The sequence below is a fragment of the Chiroxiphia lanceolata genome, chromosome 4 (genome assembly GCF_009829145.1).
Source record: "Chiroxiphia lanceolata isolate bChiLan1 chromosome 4, bChiLan1.pri, whole genome shotgun sequence".
In the NCBI taxonomy this organism is placed as follows: domain Eukaryota; kingdom Metazoa; phylum Chordata; class Aves; order Passeriformes; family Pipridae; genus Chiroxiphia; species Chiroxiphia lanceolata.
Window position 1 is genome coordinate 25,260,865 of NC_045640.1, and position 17,586 is coordinate 25,278,450.

Genomic DNA, 17,586 nt, shown 5'->3' on the forward strand with positions numbered 1-17,586 from the left:
GATGAGTCATGGGGAAGTACTGACAATTTAATTTTTTTTATTAATTAATTTTTAATCTGATGTCTTAGTAGCGATGATAGTGGTCATACATTATTTCTATATGTCCATCTCTGGACAGAAGACCAGCATTCTCTGTGGTGGCAAAGGCATGCTGGGATTCCCAGCGGTGCCATTGGTGCCCTGTCTGCGGGAACAGCTCACTGCCACTGGAGGTTGCTCTGAGGCTGGATTTGGAGGCGGTCAGGCAGCTATTTCTGCTCTAGCAGCTCTGCACCAAGGTTCCTGGGCACCCAGACAAGCGCTGCTCATGACCCTTAAAAGCCAAGAAAAATGGTGGAAATCCTGTTATGATTTTTTTGTAATATTATTATTGTTTTCTGGTGAATGTGACCCAGCAGCTCCGCTCTGCATAGAATCATTTATGATCCTAAAAGGGCACCAATGGGGGTGCACTCCTCCAGCACTGATCTAATGCCAAAATAATTTCACAAACCTTATAAAAGGGGGTTTGTGTCACCCGCTCACTTTTATCTTCAGGTAGCAAAGGCTCCTAGGAGATCCCCGAGAGAAACTACTGTTCTAACAGGGCCTTGGCATGCCCCAGGAGAGGACACTGGCTTGTCGAGCAGTGGGATGAAGCTGAGGGCATATGGAAGAAATCGGAGGTGTTGGGGGAGAGGAGTGGGCTGTTACAATTGATGTTCAGACACTGGAGCAGAGGATACCCCAGGCAAAAAGGAATGTGTGCCAGCTCCCCCGGAAGACCTCTGTGCGCCTCCACACCCTGTCCAGGTGTGATGCCTCCATCCCTCCCCTTTCTCCTACCATAGTCTGTCTTTTTGCTGATTTTGTGAGCACTGATCCTTGTCCAGAGAACTCTTCTGGGGGATAGCTGAAAGCAGGCAGCTACCACTTTGTTTAGAAAATTAGCTTTAGGTACAGCTATTGCTGCCCAATTCAGCAAAGATTTGGTCTCAGATGTATCCCCTTCCTGATATTGGGAAGCTGATTAAGTAGTTACTTAATAAACTTTGCAGAGTGGGGCTCACCCTGCTTTGCTTCCCCTTACCAGCTGGGTAACTGAGGAACAAGATGACAAAATGCTCATGTTCAGAGACACACTTGCAATGAAAATCAGAAGGGGTTGTGGGCACTGGAAGTGAGCAGATGGCACCAATGGGCTGGGAAAAAAAGATGCCAGTAAAATATATCTCCTGTAAAGGCAAACAGGACACATCTATACTTTTAAAAGCCTCCGGTAGGAATGTAATTTTATCTGAATTTCCTGATAAGGGGAAATGACTAAACTGGAAGCTGGTCAAGTTTTGCAAGCAATAAGAGCCCAAAAAAAGAGATCGAAGGTACAGGGTGGGATGTGACTTTTCCCATAATACATGGTGGGGGGGGGGGGAGTGTGGTGGTGATGTCTATTTTCTTGTTCATCTTTGTTATAAATGTACCATGAGTTAAACATGTAAGAAGGATGCTTACCTTTCTGAAAGGCTGTAGCTGCTGCTCTGTAGACGTTATGGAATATTCCATGCTCTGCAAGAGTAGCTAGTGGAGCTAGCTAAACCCCAAAGCATATGGGGTTTTGAGCCATTTAGGAACAAAAAAATTCCATTCTTTAAGACAATCTTATAAGTCACTGTTGACTCATCCATAGAGTTTATCTGCTTCACTGCATGTGATGCACTGCAAATTCTCTTAACTAATTCCACATCCATAGTTCACAGATGCATTTTTTCCTAAGCAGATAACCTGCTGTTTAAAACCTACAGAAGCCTGCACAGGTCTAGAAACTAAACCAAAAGCTACCGAACTGCAAATCTTTCTTTGTAATAACAGAATTTATCAAACAGAAGAAGAAAGCAAGATTTTAAAAATTCCTTTTGTCTATCACATCCATTAGACAAAACCACTCCAGTGACAAGCACAGGAACAGAGACATGCCATCCACATCTCTGGAAATTACCTGTAGTAATGCCAGATCTGTTGTTCCAGGGACCTGGACTTGGACCTGGACTTTCAGAGACCTTTCTTGTCATGGGTGTCCCCTCTTCTCAATGGCCAAGTGCTCTTTGGAGTGGTTGCCTTTGGAGTGATTCATAAAACTCTGTGAAAGTGCACAACTCCAAGGAGGTGTTACAGTATTCTTCAATGTAGCAATATGTCCTTACCACTCAGATTGAAGGTGTCACCTCCAAATGCGCTTTCCTGCCATGTGAGAACAAAGGGGTTATTTTTCCAAAGGATGTTAAATGTAAGTGGGTTAAATGGGTTTTAGTCTAATTACAAACTTCTCTTAGAAAAAAATGAGTTCTGGTGAATGATTTGGCATCTGTGTGGTCTGTTGTAATACTAATGTATTAAACTGCATTAGACTGCAGCATGGGCTTTCTGTGTTGGAGTTTGTGCTACTCAAGTCTTAGTTTAAAGTTTTTCTTGACTGACAAATGATAACATCACCAACCTGAGAGTGAAACTGAGCTCTCTGACCTGTTTCATGAACTGACTACCAGTGCAGCATAGCCTAGCCCAACTCAGGGCCACACTGCTCCCTCTGCTTGTTGACTGTACATTTACTGCAGGCAGTTGCAGTTTTTTCCCTCATATGCCAGGGATTTTGCTTTTTAGCCAGAAATTCTTCTCAGTTGATCCATATAGCATTTCTCAGCTGCTTGCTGTCCACTTGCAGTTAGAATGAAGGGCTGCAAATAACCAGTGTTGCTGCCTGGTGGGCTTTAGAAAGACACATGCAAACAGGGCAGCACTGCCTGCTGGGGGGGCTCCAGCAGAAATAGGTGAGTAAGAAGATGGTTTGAGCAGCCCAGGTGTGGCAAAGCTGTGTGCATGCAGACTGAGATTCTTTATTAAATCCTTGTAGCTAGCGAGGCAAATGTAAGACATGTCTCTCCACAGGCTGCCATAGTACTTTTCATTATGGAAAGAAAATAAATTCTACAATACCATTTTATTTTTTACAGTTTTAAGGCAAGATGTACCTCTTTTGACAGTACTGAGCTCAAGCTTGAATACAGGTATCACTTACTTCCTTTGTATTTCAGGAATATAAAATAATTTGCACTAGGTTTGAATAATTTTGAATGTTACAATACCTGAGCACCCAATGTCAGAGATTTGGAAACAACCAGATTTTTGAGGATACCTGTTTGCACAAAGTCCCGGATAATCAGACATCATTAACAGGCCTCAAGTTGGACAGTGCCACTGACCTTCTGTGAAACCATAGTTACCTAGACTTGGTTTTTCCAGTTTTCACTGTCATTTCGAGTAGCTGAAAAAGAAGAGGGACTAAAGTCTGTGAGATGCTTCCTGGCCCATGCACTCAATGACTGGTGCTTACAAAGCCCATCATCACCAGAAAACAGTTGCCCTTTGCAACTGTTAGTTGAATAAGATTTAAAAACACCACTGTGAGACAGAAAAATACTATTATATCTGTGTTTCCAAATGGATAAATGGGTCACAGACCTATTCAATTTGTGCAGAGAAAGAATGTCTTCACTAGTGGATTTAATTTAGGCTACAATCTGACAATAAATGTGTGAAACTCAGAGGGAAAACAAAACAAAAGAAAACATTTTAAAAAGCATACATCTACCAGCTACTGCGACTACAGCATAGTGACTGTGGAGTTCAGAAGGACCAGGCTATCTGAGTACTGCAGTAAAAGTCACCAGAGCAAGAAGCCCATCAGTGTGGAGTCAGCCTGTCTAGAAACACGGCACATGAAGCAGCAGCATGCTTTGCTCTGCCTACACCAGACAACCAGAAGCAACGGGCTGGGCTGAAGCCAGCTCAGCATCTCCGTGCAGACTGCTGTTATTTAGCACACAGACCTGTTGGTGTTGGCAGATCATTTCCTATACATGGACCTGAGTGAGGCGAGCTAAATCCTTCTGGGGAAATGCCCTTTTGAGAGGAAAACATGGCAAAAGGTGGTATTTTTTCTGGAAGAAAGGAGATTTAGAAACTGTAAGTAGGTTGTTTTCATTAGTGAGGCCTGCCACAGTGGGGCAAGCATGCATAGTTTATTTCCTCTGGTCTTCTTAACAGGATAGACTTCTTTGCTAGGTGATGTTAGCTTGGCTTCACGTGTCTCACCTACGGAGAAGGACAGATGGAAACATCTGCACTGATGTTCCCACACCAGCAATTGTATCTTCTGCCTGGAGAATAGCAGATATTTTATCTTAGTAAAATAGTTGTAAAAAATCTAAAAATCTGTTTGCTGGAGAAGAGGTGAAGAAAAGGTTTTTCGCTAAGTTTTAGTGCCAAATCATCTTCTCCAGTTACTTATAAAATTACTCAAAAGAATGGTCCATATGTGCTTATCCTTTGGAGGTGGTATGCTATATAACATGCCAGTCAAGATGCTGGGATGTGCCAGGATATGCTTGATCCATGCAAGCCACATGCATGTGGCAGACTACCCCTGCCAAGAGCAGGCAGCAGCCTCTGAGAGCAGATGTTTGTGGTCATCTGTTGTTTTTCTTGCCAGTTCTGCAGGGATTTGTGATATGAAGTGCCACTTCGTGTAGTCCTCACATGTCAAAAACCTGATTTCCCAGGAAAATGATGGCCCACACAAGGTTGGGGCTAGCCTATAGCTGAACAAGTGATCCTGCAGGCTCAGCAGTGACCTGCAGCTGTATGTATGATAAGCACCCGGAAAGCAGCCTGAGATTACTGCTGGAGAGAAGTAGCCCAAAGCTAGATTGGGCTAGAAAGAGAACATGGAATCAAAAATATGTCTACATTAACTGTTAGAGCAAACTCATCCAAAACAAATAGGATAAAAAAAACTGCACAGATGTGATATGGTTTGAAGTTGGCTCCCTGCCAAGTCTCCAAACCTTGCCACCAGAAGCTGTGTGTCCCCCCCTCAAAATCTCAGGGAGAAGAGGGAGAAAAACAACCAACTAAGAAAACCCGAAATGAGAGAGACAGCTAAAGTGATATATATAAATATATTTACACTTATGTTACAATTGAAATATATACAATTTAAAATATATACAATTTCACAAGGGAAGGGAAAGGGGGAAGGAAAAGGGAACAAAACCAAAATAAAATATACATGTATATATATATATATATATATATATATATATATATATATATCCCAATCAGTAGCCCGAGATCTAGTAACTAAGAGTTAGCAAAGAAAATATCCCACCAATCTCCTTGGGACAACCGAGAGTCGCTCCGGTACGATCACCGGCAACCTCCGCCTCCCAAGGTCGACAAGGCCCTACCAGGCCTCGCTCCCCAACCCGGCAGACTCAACAGCAGGGAACCTGCACCTCCAAGCCGCTGGAAGGAAAGAGAGAGCGAAGGCCTCTCCTCCTTTCTTCTTATAATCTGGCTTACGTAAAAATCGTAGGGAATACTGGGTAAATCTGGACCCTTCCTTGGTTACAAACTGGTCACCAAGGAAGGCCTAGCCCAAACCACCACAAGATGCTACCTGTGTTCTGCAGCAAGAGTTTCAAAACAAAAAAGTCCATCCTTTCCTTTGAAGTGTAGCAGACATTGCATGGCAGTATTTTCTGGGCTGAGTTTATAGATGGATGAAGACCTGAAATAGTTAAAAGAATTTCTTTATCTTAGTAAATCCTCCACTAGGAGAAAATAAACAAACAAGGAAAAACTACCTAGATTGTACTCTTACTTCAAGTTATGACGAGTGTTGTGATGGTGACTGCTGCCACACAGCTAAAGGACTGAGGCACTTTGTAAATCTAATTTCAAGTAAAGAGATTGGTTTGCAAAACCTCCTCGGTGTGGAGTCACGAGCTGTCAGAGCGTATTAGCATTATGTTACTGGAGTAAAAAGCAAAACAAATTAAGATGTTTAACAGCTGAAATCTGAAACAAAATTGTGTTTAATGCTGAAAATCTTGTTAACGTATTTTCAGGCTTCCCTTTCCCCAGATATTAAATCTCGGTGTGTGCTTGCAAGCATCTTTTTATCACACATAGAAATCTTCTGTGGGAGAATAAGAACTATACACAACATATGGTAAGGACGGGTGGTTCACCCTGCATGCAAAAGCCTCTTCAGCATTGCCACAGTGTACAGCAGCACATTGGAAGATTTTAAGGACCAGGGGAGAAGCACAGCTGGAATTCCCTATGTGTCCGGGATGACAGAAAGCATTGCATCAACAGCGATGGGCCCAAGCTGAAAATTGCATATGTTGTAGCATTTAATGTGAGGGGTAATTTGAACTCCCCAACTGGTTTTTCTTTCATATTGGCTCCCACAATGAAAGAACCATTAACGGTTTTAGTGATCTTCTAAGACTCTGCTTCTAGCAGAAAATTGGCTCCTTCTCCTTGGACACAAGACCAATTTTTAATTTAATTTCAAGAGATGATGGATGTTGTACTTTATTCCAAGTCTATATGCTAAATTAACAAGGCTGTCTGCTTAGTTTCCTCTTTTGAAACCACACTGAGATGAGGTTTTGCTAATTCTCTTACACAGGGCGTTAGACATGTGAATCAAGTCCTTATTCAAGAGTTGAAATAGAAGACATTTTTGCCAAGGTTATTATTTGGCATAATAATTTAAGCTGTGAGGCAGCAACAATAACTGGCTTTCTGAAAAAGATTTACCAGTTGAATTATTTCAAATGGAATAAAACTAAGCATATAATATATTTTCATCGAAGTATTTGAAAATTATTAATTAACTCTTAAAAGTGTATCTTAGAGCAGGGACCATTCCATTAATTCTGCACATCTAGCATTTGTTTTTTCCTCACGCTCCCTCTAGTCACTTCAAAGATAACAGTCCCTCAGGAGTACTCCATGCTACAGAATATGTTTAGCCTGAATTAAGTTTGTTACATGTTAACAGATGCCACTGATAAGTTAAATATTTGGTTTTTTGAAACACAGAAAAAAATGGCATGGAAGTGAAGGTTTTTGTTAACTCTGACCACTGCAGTAGTATTTACGTAGTACTGTGCATAAAGAAGATGCCTCACAGAGATAAGCCATCGAGAAGGCCATTTGGAATGACATTTTGGGCTGAACATAGAAAATTTGACAGCAAAACTCTGACCAAGTTGGGCAAAATCAGCAACCAGAGCTATTAGGTGTATGTATAGTGTTCTACCAGTAGAATCTGGGTCATTTCCTGGAAATATTGGAGTGAGCATTATCCTTCTTCCAGGACAATTGATGAGATTCCTTGAACAGCAGTGAGCCTACAGCTAGGAACACCTTTGCATGTATGCTTATTCTTTCTAAGTGGGAATGTTTAACAGCAATTGTGTTTGTAATTGTGAAGTGGCCCAGGATGGCAAGGAACAGTCTTAATTGTTTGCTTTTGAAAGCACAGACCTAGCTGACCTTACCTCACAAGAAGCTTTCGAGATGGATTGAACAAACTGGCCACATGGACTGGGGTTTGCACTTCGTTTATCGCAAAATTGTGGTTCTCAAGTGGAAAACAGAAGTCAATGTGAAAATACAGCGGTCAGTGTCTTCATCAAGAGGAGGTCAAAACCAGAGAGATAATGGAGGATATCAACTAATTAAAGCAACAGACTGAAAGAGTGTGGTTTAAATAGCAGAGTAATTTAAAGATGGAATAAGTAGAATAATATAACACATTTAGCATAACTGAATAATAGCCTTCCCACAGGTGACACAGGGTGGAAAAGCATATTCAAGTCTTTATTCAGCTGTTATTATGCTTCCAAACAGTTGCTTATTAAATAAAATAGTAGTAAAATGCCAATTCTTTCTCATAGCTTTGTATTTCAAAAATATTCCAGTCCTAACCTGTGTCAAACACCAGCCTCATCATAGTGCTCCCTTGCACTGCCAAAGATTCCCTTTTTGTTAATGTTTTGTATCGCAACAGAATGACTCAGAACCAGTTTTAATTATGGCTGCAGCCTGAATAAACCTGCAGAGCTCATCATTAGATCCCGGGAGAAGCTAATGGCTTATCTGTTCTGTGTAATTGTTCAAATCTTCTTTTCCATCAGTTTTCCATCAGTGACGTATCATTTGTTTGAGTCGTATACTGATGAGTCAACCATCCAGCCCATGACTCTAAAAAATTAAAAAATATGCTGTGGCAACTAAACAAGGAACATTTCAAAGTTATTTCCTTAGAATGTTAAATTGGTGTGGGTTTTGAAATACTATATCCTCATGGAGCTGCCCTGATTAGCAGTATCTGATATGTTTTTATAGCTATTGTTTGTCTAACTCCATGACACAAGTGATTAAGTGATTTGTGCCTCCTGACAGTAAGAGAAAACCTATTTCTCAATTCTCTTGCCACTGACAGTAAGCAATAATTTTAATATCTTTCTTCAACACCCAGCAGCGTGATTAATATCCAGTTTGTTAAACTCACAAATCCCAGTTTAATGATGCTGAATGGACAAATAGAAGCCCTTCCTCTAAAAGCAAATTTTTCTTTCATAGCTACTTGAAGCATGAGTAAGTGGTTCTGTCAGCAGTGCAGGTTTGTCAGTATCAGTGGGAACATCTGGGCATTTTGAGACCTGCCATTGCAACTCTCTAAATTGCGTGGCACTTTAATGCCAGGGTGGAAGGGGAGGGTTCTGGTGTGGGAACAATCTGAGTTACTCTACACCTGCGTTTAGTTAATTGGAATCCAAAGGGAGGATCGACCTTGTCTCAGTGCTTTGAGAGAGAAAATGTTATGTCTCAAAGTGTAAAACCACTTTAAACAGCCTGCATGACAAGTGTGTGTTTTTCTCTCGTGGCTGAACACAGCCGCAACATGTTGCGAGTGTGAATGTGTGGGATCAAGGCAGTGGTTTGGGACGATCCTGGGAATTCTGGTTAACTAAAAGAAAAACACTGGGTGCTGCTTATGAGGGAATATGAATAAAAGGGAAACACTGAAAAGGGTGGGTTGACAAGTCCCAAAATCAAACTCTGTGTGTGCAGCCTCATTTTCTCCTTCAGCACCCATATCAAGATGCTCACAAAAAAGAGATCTGAATGGCTTTCATGAGGAAAAACTGTTTGGGAGGAATTCGTAACCTGAATGAGCAAAAAAGTGACATATAAAAGCAAGCTGAGGCAGTGTGTGGCACTAGGTTGGACATCCCCTGGAGCCTCATGGCCATTTATGGGTGAATGGAAACTGTGATTACTGTGAGAGAAGAAATAGTTATTATGGAGGGGAATAAATTGCATTTCTAGTGCCCCTGTCCCTGTGAAAAATTCAATACACCTCAAGAGACACTTGTCTGAGCTTTTCCCTTTGTGCAGAAATATCTGGGAGGCATGACTCCCCCTTGGATAGCAGGATACTCCCAGCTGAAATCTGGGTTGTTCTCTGCCTGAAACTGCCATGCTGAAGGAGCCTAATGTCTATGTGACCTTCTGTTTTCCTCTTCAGAAAACACATCCCTTGTGGCTAATTTATCATCAGGAGGAAAAGGAGATCACACAACCTAAAAACTGCTCTGGGAAATGCAAAAGGAATGCACAGAGGAGTTTCTGAGCCCACATTCATAGGCTATGGAGAGGTTTCGGTACACCCGAGTTTAGTGGGATTGCAGCCCTCTTGACATACATAGCAGCATGCCTCCCCTTTACCTTCTCCTCTGCCCAAGGACTGTGAAAGGAGAGCCTTTAAAGGCCTTTCACCCTTTGTGCCCACAGCAGGTATAATTTTGCTGGGGACTTTTGGGGAATTAATCTATCATATTCATCTCTCTTCCCTACTGCCCCAACTAAATACCTATAAGAGAGCTTTTCTCCTCTCAAGGCATTTCAGCTTCAAGATAAACTAAGTGACTCCCAATATATGGCTTTATTCTTAAAAGTAGTATGCTGAGTAGATCCCTTTGAAACCAGTATTGGCTGAAGCTTCTCAATAGCTGCTGGGTTCAATCTCCTGGGTTCAAATATGGCACAAGGCTCTTCACACTGTGCTGGGACTGCTTTCATTTCAGAACACCGTTGTGGCTTCGGTTCAATTGGTCTTTAATCCTCATATACTGGCAATACTGGTGTGTATTGCCATTTTGGGGTATTTGCCCAACAGATTTTTCTTCTTTAAAATTATATATTAAGATGATTTGCCTATTACAGATATTTTCATTCCTTTATGGAAGTGCCAGCATCAACACAGAGCTCCTCTTGTCTTTCTTATCTATTGCCTGCTCATGAAGACTCTTCAGCTGCACCAACAATTTTCACTTAGACAAGCCTGAGAGTGAAAGAGCAGTGACCTCAGCACTGGCAGAGAATTAACTCTATAATCTAATAGGGTATCTTTTTCCATTTCTAAATAATGGGATTCTATTAGACCAAAGTGTAGTTGCACCATAATGATAATTTATTGTATAGCATATCAGAATTTTGCCTTTTGTAATTCATAGAGAATTACAATGCACAGTTATATAATTGAATCTTCTCCTGTAACATTAATATTTTTCTTTGTTTGGAGAAAACCCTTTTTGTTTAGAATACACATGTAACTGGGTTTTGAAATTACAGCGGTTTAATATGCCTATTTTTAAATTATTAAATCTTTTCATTTTTTGTAAAAAATTCTTTAAAAGTAAAATACTTCAAAAGCATTTTATACTTAAGAAGTTTTATTCAGATTGTTCAGGAGAATTTAAAGACAAATATGGCCATAAGTTTGTCTGTATATATCCTAGAATCTCAACAACAGCAAAATGTCATGATCTTTGGAAGGAAATAATTGAGGTTAATTAATTCCCACATTGACATTTAAATGTATTAGTGGTATGCACCAGTAAAATCAATGAAAGTAATCAGCAATAATAGGAAAAATTAATCACTTTTGAAGATGTATTTTACTTCAGCTGTGGAATGTACTTTGGCCAGGATTGAAGTTGACCCCATGAATGTAACAGGGACTACTGCCAAACAAAAAAGACAATGAAACATGTAAATGAGGGAAATCTGGGAGGGCATGCTTTAATTTTCTATTAATTTTCTATTAATTTTCTATTAATTTTCTATTAGAATGTTGAAATAGAGACTGACACACATCTTAAAACTTGTGATCTACAGTTTGTAAACCCATTTCTGAAATGGAACAACAACAGGTGATTTAGAAGAACACATAAAAAATTTGTTGGTGGAAAATTTTTGTAAAAGGTCTCATCTTCAATAAGTGGAGGTTGACTTACACTGAAATGGGTGGGTTTATGTCAGAAATCTTTCAGAATATTTTATTAACTGCAGCTGTACTGGCTGGATATTCTTACTTGAGAGCTCAAGTTTTTTTAGAATTCAGTTAAAATCTTGACATCAACCCAGTCTTGTGGCAATGAGTCTCAGTTTGATTATTTAGAGACTGGAAGTATCTCCATTTGCTGATTCTAAACTCACTTCAGCAGGAATCAAATGATTACACTGTTATATGTTATCCTACTTTTTTTTCTCCTAACCAACATTAGGAGAGAGGTTGAGCAATGCAGTGACTGAAAGGTGAGATTAAATGGGTAAAAACCTAAAGTGCCTAATCTAACTTCCCAGTTTTGTCAGTGTTTTAGTATTCATACTTAATATTATACAGTAGCACTGTAAAATACAAATTATTAATACAAATAACTTTTCACACCTCTCTTGAATGATATGTGTCCTTGATCCTTCTCACCACCTTTCTGTGAATGCCACCAGATTTGATAGTCAGTGAATGAGCCCAGAAATACTTTAGGAGTGCTACATTCCCAGTGGGAATTAAATATGATGGGAGTGAAGGACTTAGATGTCCATTTAGAGCATCCTCTTCCTTGAGGTTGACAAAACCGCCCACACCATGTTTATCTAACTTTTTGTCTCCATGTAGATAGTCCTAGTGATAATTAGATCTCTGTGTTTAAAGCATCGCGCTGTTTTAAAATAGGTTGTCACATAATGCACTACAAGTGTATGCAGTAGCAGCAGATAGAGTTTAAACTACCTCTTCTTCTTCTTCCAGATGTAAGAAGACTTTGTTATTAAAAATGAAGAGACATGCAGTTTTTAAAGAAAGTGTGTAACTTTTGAATTAAAGTGAGAGAGATTTCCTCAGATGTTTGTGTCCTAGTTGTGGTGGCATTTTGTTTACAGTATTTCCTGTGGAGATTCCTGAACTGCTTATTTTCAGAGCTCATCACTTTTGGTAAACTTTTTGAAGATAATATGCAAGAATATTTTGGTAGCTGTTTTTAGAAACAGTTTGATATTGTGAAATGAATACAGGGCCAAGAGTTCTTGAATTCTCCTGACAGCACTGCTTTAAGATTATTTTGTGGTGAACTGTGATGTCAGACTCCTTAAGTTAAAAAAAAAAATAAAGGCAGGAATAACCTGTAGCTTGTGACAGCCTGTGGAATATATCTGTGTAACTACATTGCATTGAACTCCACTGACACAGTGATAATAAACCTCAATGAGAATTTAAGTTTCCACCTTGCAGCAAGTCTGCTGTCTCTCCCCCTGCTCTTCCATAGTGTCTGCCGAGCTGAGCCAAAGCACCCAAGGACTCACTAAAGCTGAATTGTCTTCTTGCTTCTCTGGAAGAGAGTCCCTACAAGTCCACAGTGGTGGAAAACTGCACAGACCATCACAGAAGGCAGGCCAACGTTGAGCCCTATCCAGCCTGTTCATGGTAACACACAAAGAGGCAGGTGGAGAGAAGAGGTTATTCCTGGCTCTGCTTGGAAATGAGCCCCAGAAAGTAACTAACTTCTGGGTGCCACAGCTGGCTGTCAGTGGCTCAGCTCCCTTGTCACTGGGGAGGGGAGCAGGCTGGAGAGTGCTGACAGCTGCTGCGGCTGCATGAATGCCCTAATTCCTGTCATGTCTTGGGATGAATGAGCCTCCTCCCTTTGCTCTTCAATGCATAGGTGGGTATTAACAGACCTGAAAGCACAGGGGTTTGTGTCTATGTCTTTGGGCAGGGACTGCTGCAGGCACTGTTTTAGGAGGTTTCAAGAAGTAAATTGACTTTCAAAGGCATGGAGTATCCACAGCTCTATCTGGGCTCTCTGGGTGATGCATGCCTCTGAAAGGACCAAACCAAGCTTTCCCAAATACCATGTTCATCCCAGATGACCAATTCTCTTAGTCATTGGTTTCACTCCAGTCACTTTTTTCCTGAACCAAATAACCACATAAATTCATAAAATGTATGCTTTGTTCTCTGGACAGATTTTCCTCTTGGTGGAAATTAATATATTGATTCTATTTCTATAAACATCTTTCTGTGAAACAATTCTGAAGTGAATGCTCCTGAAGACCACATCCATATGTTAAGCCTCTTGATAGAGGCCTTAATGCTGACACTAGATTTCAGACTGCTGTAAAGACAGTTGCTCTCACTTGTACTTCCCAAGAGTGCATAGAACTTTTATCTAACACTGTTGATAGACTTTATATGTAATTTAAACACTCTTTGAAACTGCAAGAAATGTGATTGGCATTCCTTTACTACCTCTCTTTCAGAAAGGAATGGGAAGAAGTATGACCTCAGCCTGCCATAATGATATGAAATAATACTTCTTCTCAAGGGAAAATATTTTCATTTCCTCTCAATATGATAGCCATGACAAGGATCAGCCCAAAAGATGATTTCCTGTCTCCAAAGGAAATTTCCAACCTAAAATATGAAAGCATGAGCTTTATTTTCACAGCTAAAGTTTCTTGAGCTGCTTCCGGATGAATTCCCCACAAATCAAGAAGATGGTTTTCCTCTCAAATCATTCCTTGGTGTACTTGATGAGCTCTTGCCTAAAGTACAAGGCACAAAGTTGTTTTTCTAAGATGGAGACAGATTTCAGTAGCACCTGGGATGAAGCCACCAGTTTATTTCATAACAGTCATTGGGTGATAACTGGTAAAAGACCAAATGAAACTGATAGCAGAGGCTTCATCTCTCATTGTTGTATGGCCTTCATAGCACTGATCTGCTCTACAGGTGAGATAAATAGTTGACTCCTAATGATTCATGCTAAATGTGCAGCAAGAGTTACAGACAGGTACTAGTTTAGTAGGTATCTTGGAATTACTAGTGATCTTCATGTCTTGTTCCCCCTCTGTACAGTGGGGATCCTTCCCATGTAAAGAAACCCAAGATTTTGACTTCAGAAAGAGCTCACACTTCAGACTGCAGCAGTAAGTTTGCTGGCCTTGATTGGAGACTGGCTCATTCAGGGGACTCCTGCTAGGTGCACTTCAATGATGTCAAAAAAATGTGGGAGAAAAAGAGAATTTAAAAAATATATTCTAATAGACCACAGGCACTTTTCATGACATCTCCTTTTCCCACTGGTTGGTAATAGTTTCAGAACTCCACTAAAGAAGTTCAATATATAAAGATTAAACAATTTAGAGACATTTACTTGTAAGCGAAAGAGATTGTTTTTATTAATTGTATTTTTACTGTATGCTGGCCTCATATTCTTTAGTAGCAAAATTAATGTTTGCACTGTCATGCATCCATCTAAGAGATTCATATTGCAATCAGGAATTACTCCTTCTGTTCATGTATTGGAGAGAAAAAAGTGAAAGTGTGTGCAAGAGCCAAATTCAACATCAGACCTGAATTCTAACTCTTGGTATTTAGAAGAGCAGACAATAAAACACTCAAGTTGCTTCAAAAATACAATGTGAATTTACCTCTGAACTCTTCAGAACACAACATGTGTTCATATTGAATTTGAGTTGGATCATAAAACAATTGTTTATTTGAACTATGGGAGGGGGTAAAACCAACAAAAATAACAAAATCTCAATTCTTTACTACAGCATCCTTTGGCTTCTTAGGTCCTTTTGCCCAGACCTCCTCACCTTGTGAGCCCCAAAGCACCTCTTGATGTTATGGATTAGCTTGTCCATTTGACTTTAACTGGTACCACTGGAGAGCAGCTTTTTGGCATCCTCTTCATGCCTGGACTCCTGCTGAGTACCCCATGGGCCTCATCTAGCTTCTGTGCTTGTAAAAGTCAGCAGCAATCCTGTAGGTTATTTATTTAACTAATACTCCTTTTTAAACTCCTACCTTTGCAGGGAGCGGAAGTAAACTTCACGTATTTTCAAACAATCCATTTCTTCCTGACTGAACAATTATGAAGTCTGATGAATTAACCATTCCAACTGGTCTGCCATGGGCACACTGTTCCTTACAAATGGTGTGTGCCACATATCTCAGGCCTGCAATGGTTCCCTTTACTGTGTGGGTGACCAGAACATGGAAAGCAGCAGCTCAGGAAAGGATTTATGGGTCAGTGGCAAAGCAGAAGTTACCAAAGAGAACTAATGAGATGTTTAGATACGTAAGTGGAAAACTGTGATCAGAAAGAGAGAGGTGATCTTAGCTCTGCATGAACCATTATTGAGAGAGACACAGTAGTGCTTGGTACTATCCCAGTATCCCTTCTGCAAGGCATCTTCAGAAACAGGAGAATGGTTCCAGCTCTGGAAAAATTCTAGAAGTTTGAACCTTAGGGAGTGTGGGAGACGTAAATGACACAGCCTATTCAGTTTAGCAGGAAGAAAACAGATCAAAATGCAAATCAGTTTACAGTGTAGTAAAATCAAAAGAGAGAAAAGGCCTAGCTGACATGCAGCATTCCACTGTTGGAAACTGAAGCCTTCGTATTAGAAATAAAGCCCAAGTTTTAGCAGACAAAATAGCGAAGTTGGCAAAAAATACCCAAAGAAATAGTGTATTGTCATCTCTTAATATTTTCAAACCAAAACTGCACATCATAAAATGAAAGCTGATCATCTTCATACAGCAAGACCTGACCAAGAGAGACATCTTTAAATTACCTTTGGTTGCTTGCTTGCTTTACTGGTGATACAGGTCTCACCTTCTGTAAAAGCTCAGAGGTCACTTCAGCCATGGTCTACAGCTGCGTAATTCCTAGAGACAGTCCATTTACTTTTAACAAAGATATTCTTAGGTCATGGAATGACTTTTGGAAGAAAAAACTAAAATGGCAAAATCTGCCCACATTATAACAAAACATATATTCGAGAAATGCATTCAGATTTTTTTCTCCAGAAAACACACTGCATATTTTATTAGAGCATTTTAAAACTGATAATTGAAGTATTTTATTAGTGAAACAGCATTTTTGCCATATTTTTAATGGTGCTCTCCCCAGCACTCCAGCCATGCAGATGTTGCACATTGCAGATGACAACGCCTTTGCCAAGTTTGCTTCCCTGCCAAATCCACAGATTCTTTTTCCCTTTTTTTTTTTTTTTTTTTTTTTAACTCTGTGTCAGAGTCAGACAGAGTTCATTGCCCCGGCGCCCCTGCAGCTAACCCGCGAGTGCCCGGCTGCAGGGACAGCTCCGGGAGGCGGCACCGGGATGCGCGGCGACCTCGGCTCTTCTCGGGGGAGGGGGCTCACCCTTGCCTGAGGGGTTTCGAGGGGAACGGGGTGCTGGCTCGGCTTGGAGAGACGGGTGTGCTCAGCTACCCGGTGCCCCGCGGGGGCCCGGCACGTCGGTCCCGCCGCCCGCTGCCCCGGGGCAGGACAGGGCCGGGCCGGACCCGGCTCCCGCTGACGGGCCCTGCAAGCAGCACAGGTCCCTGGGGATGTGAGGCCGCTGGCCCACTCCTGGCCCGGATGGGAGCCAAGCCCGTAGCCGCGCAGTCCCCGCGGGCGGCCCCTCTCTCTGCCCTCTGCGCCCGCATTCTGCTGTAGAAGCGTTTGCGGAAAGCTGCAGAGCTGCGAAGCCGATTTGACCTTCCACTTGTGTATGTAAGGGCTGGCGAAGGTTCTCCGCCGGCCGGCGGGATGCTGCGCCCAATGGCAAACCGGGCCTGTGGTTTGTGCCACTTTTGTTTTCCTTTTAGCGGATATCGCTTAATATTGACCATCTCCAATTTTCGAGGTAGTGACGAAAGGTCAGATCTGACGCATGTTCCTCCCCCTAATCAGCCTGTTTGCAAATAATTAATAAGGGCACAATTAGCCAGTAATGATGGGACCCGCAGTTACGGTCTTCCTGATGGTAACGGGAGATAGATGCTGCTGAGCACATCTCCTTTTCATGACTCAGTCGAGGTTCTGCGATGTGCGCTTTTGACCTCTGTCAGAAATAACCCCAAGACCTCCCTCCAAATAAAGCCCTAACAAGAAGTCGGAAGAGCACCGTAGCTATGTTTGCTTTTGGTTTTTATTATCAACAATCAATTAATGGTACACTCTTGGAAAACTATATGCACATGTAGAAATATTTCCCCTTTTAAATAGAAGCATTCATTTGAACCACATATAAATAAATCTGAAAACCCTGAACATAATTTATGACGATTATGCTCACAAACATATTCCAACAGGTAGGGAAAAGAAAAAAATGAGACGACATGCAACCGATAACAAAAATATATATAATTGCCTGAACCTGGTGTCTCTAAACGCAAAGGTAACCGAACCCGTGAGAACCTTATTTCTCCATAAAGACACGCCATAGAGACTACGAGAAGGGAAAACATTATTTATACGGTCAACTAGACAAGTCTGTACTGATATTAACACTATACAGTTGAGTCACAGAACACAGTTGTAG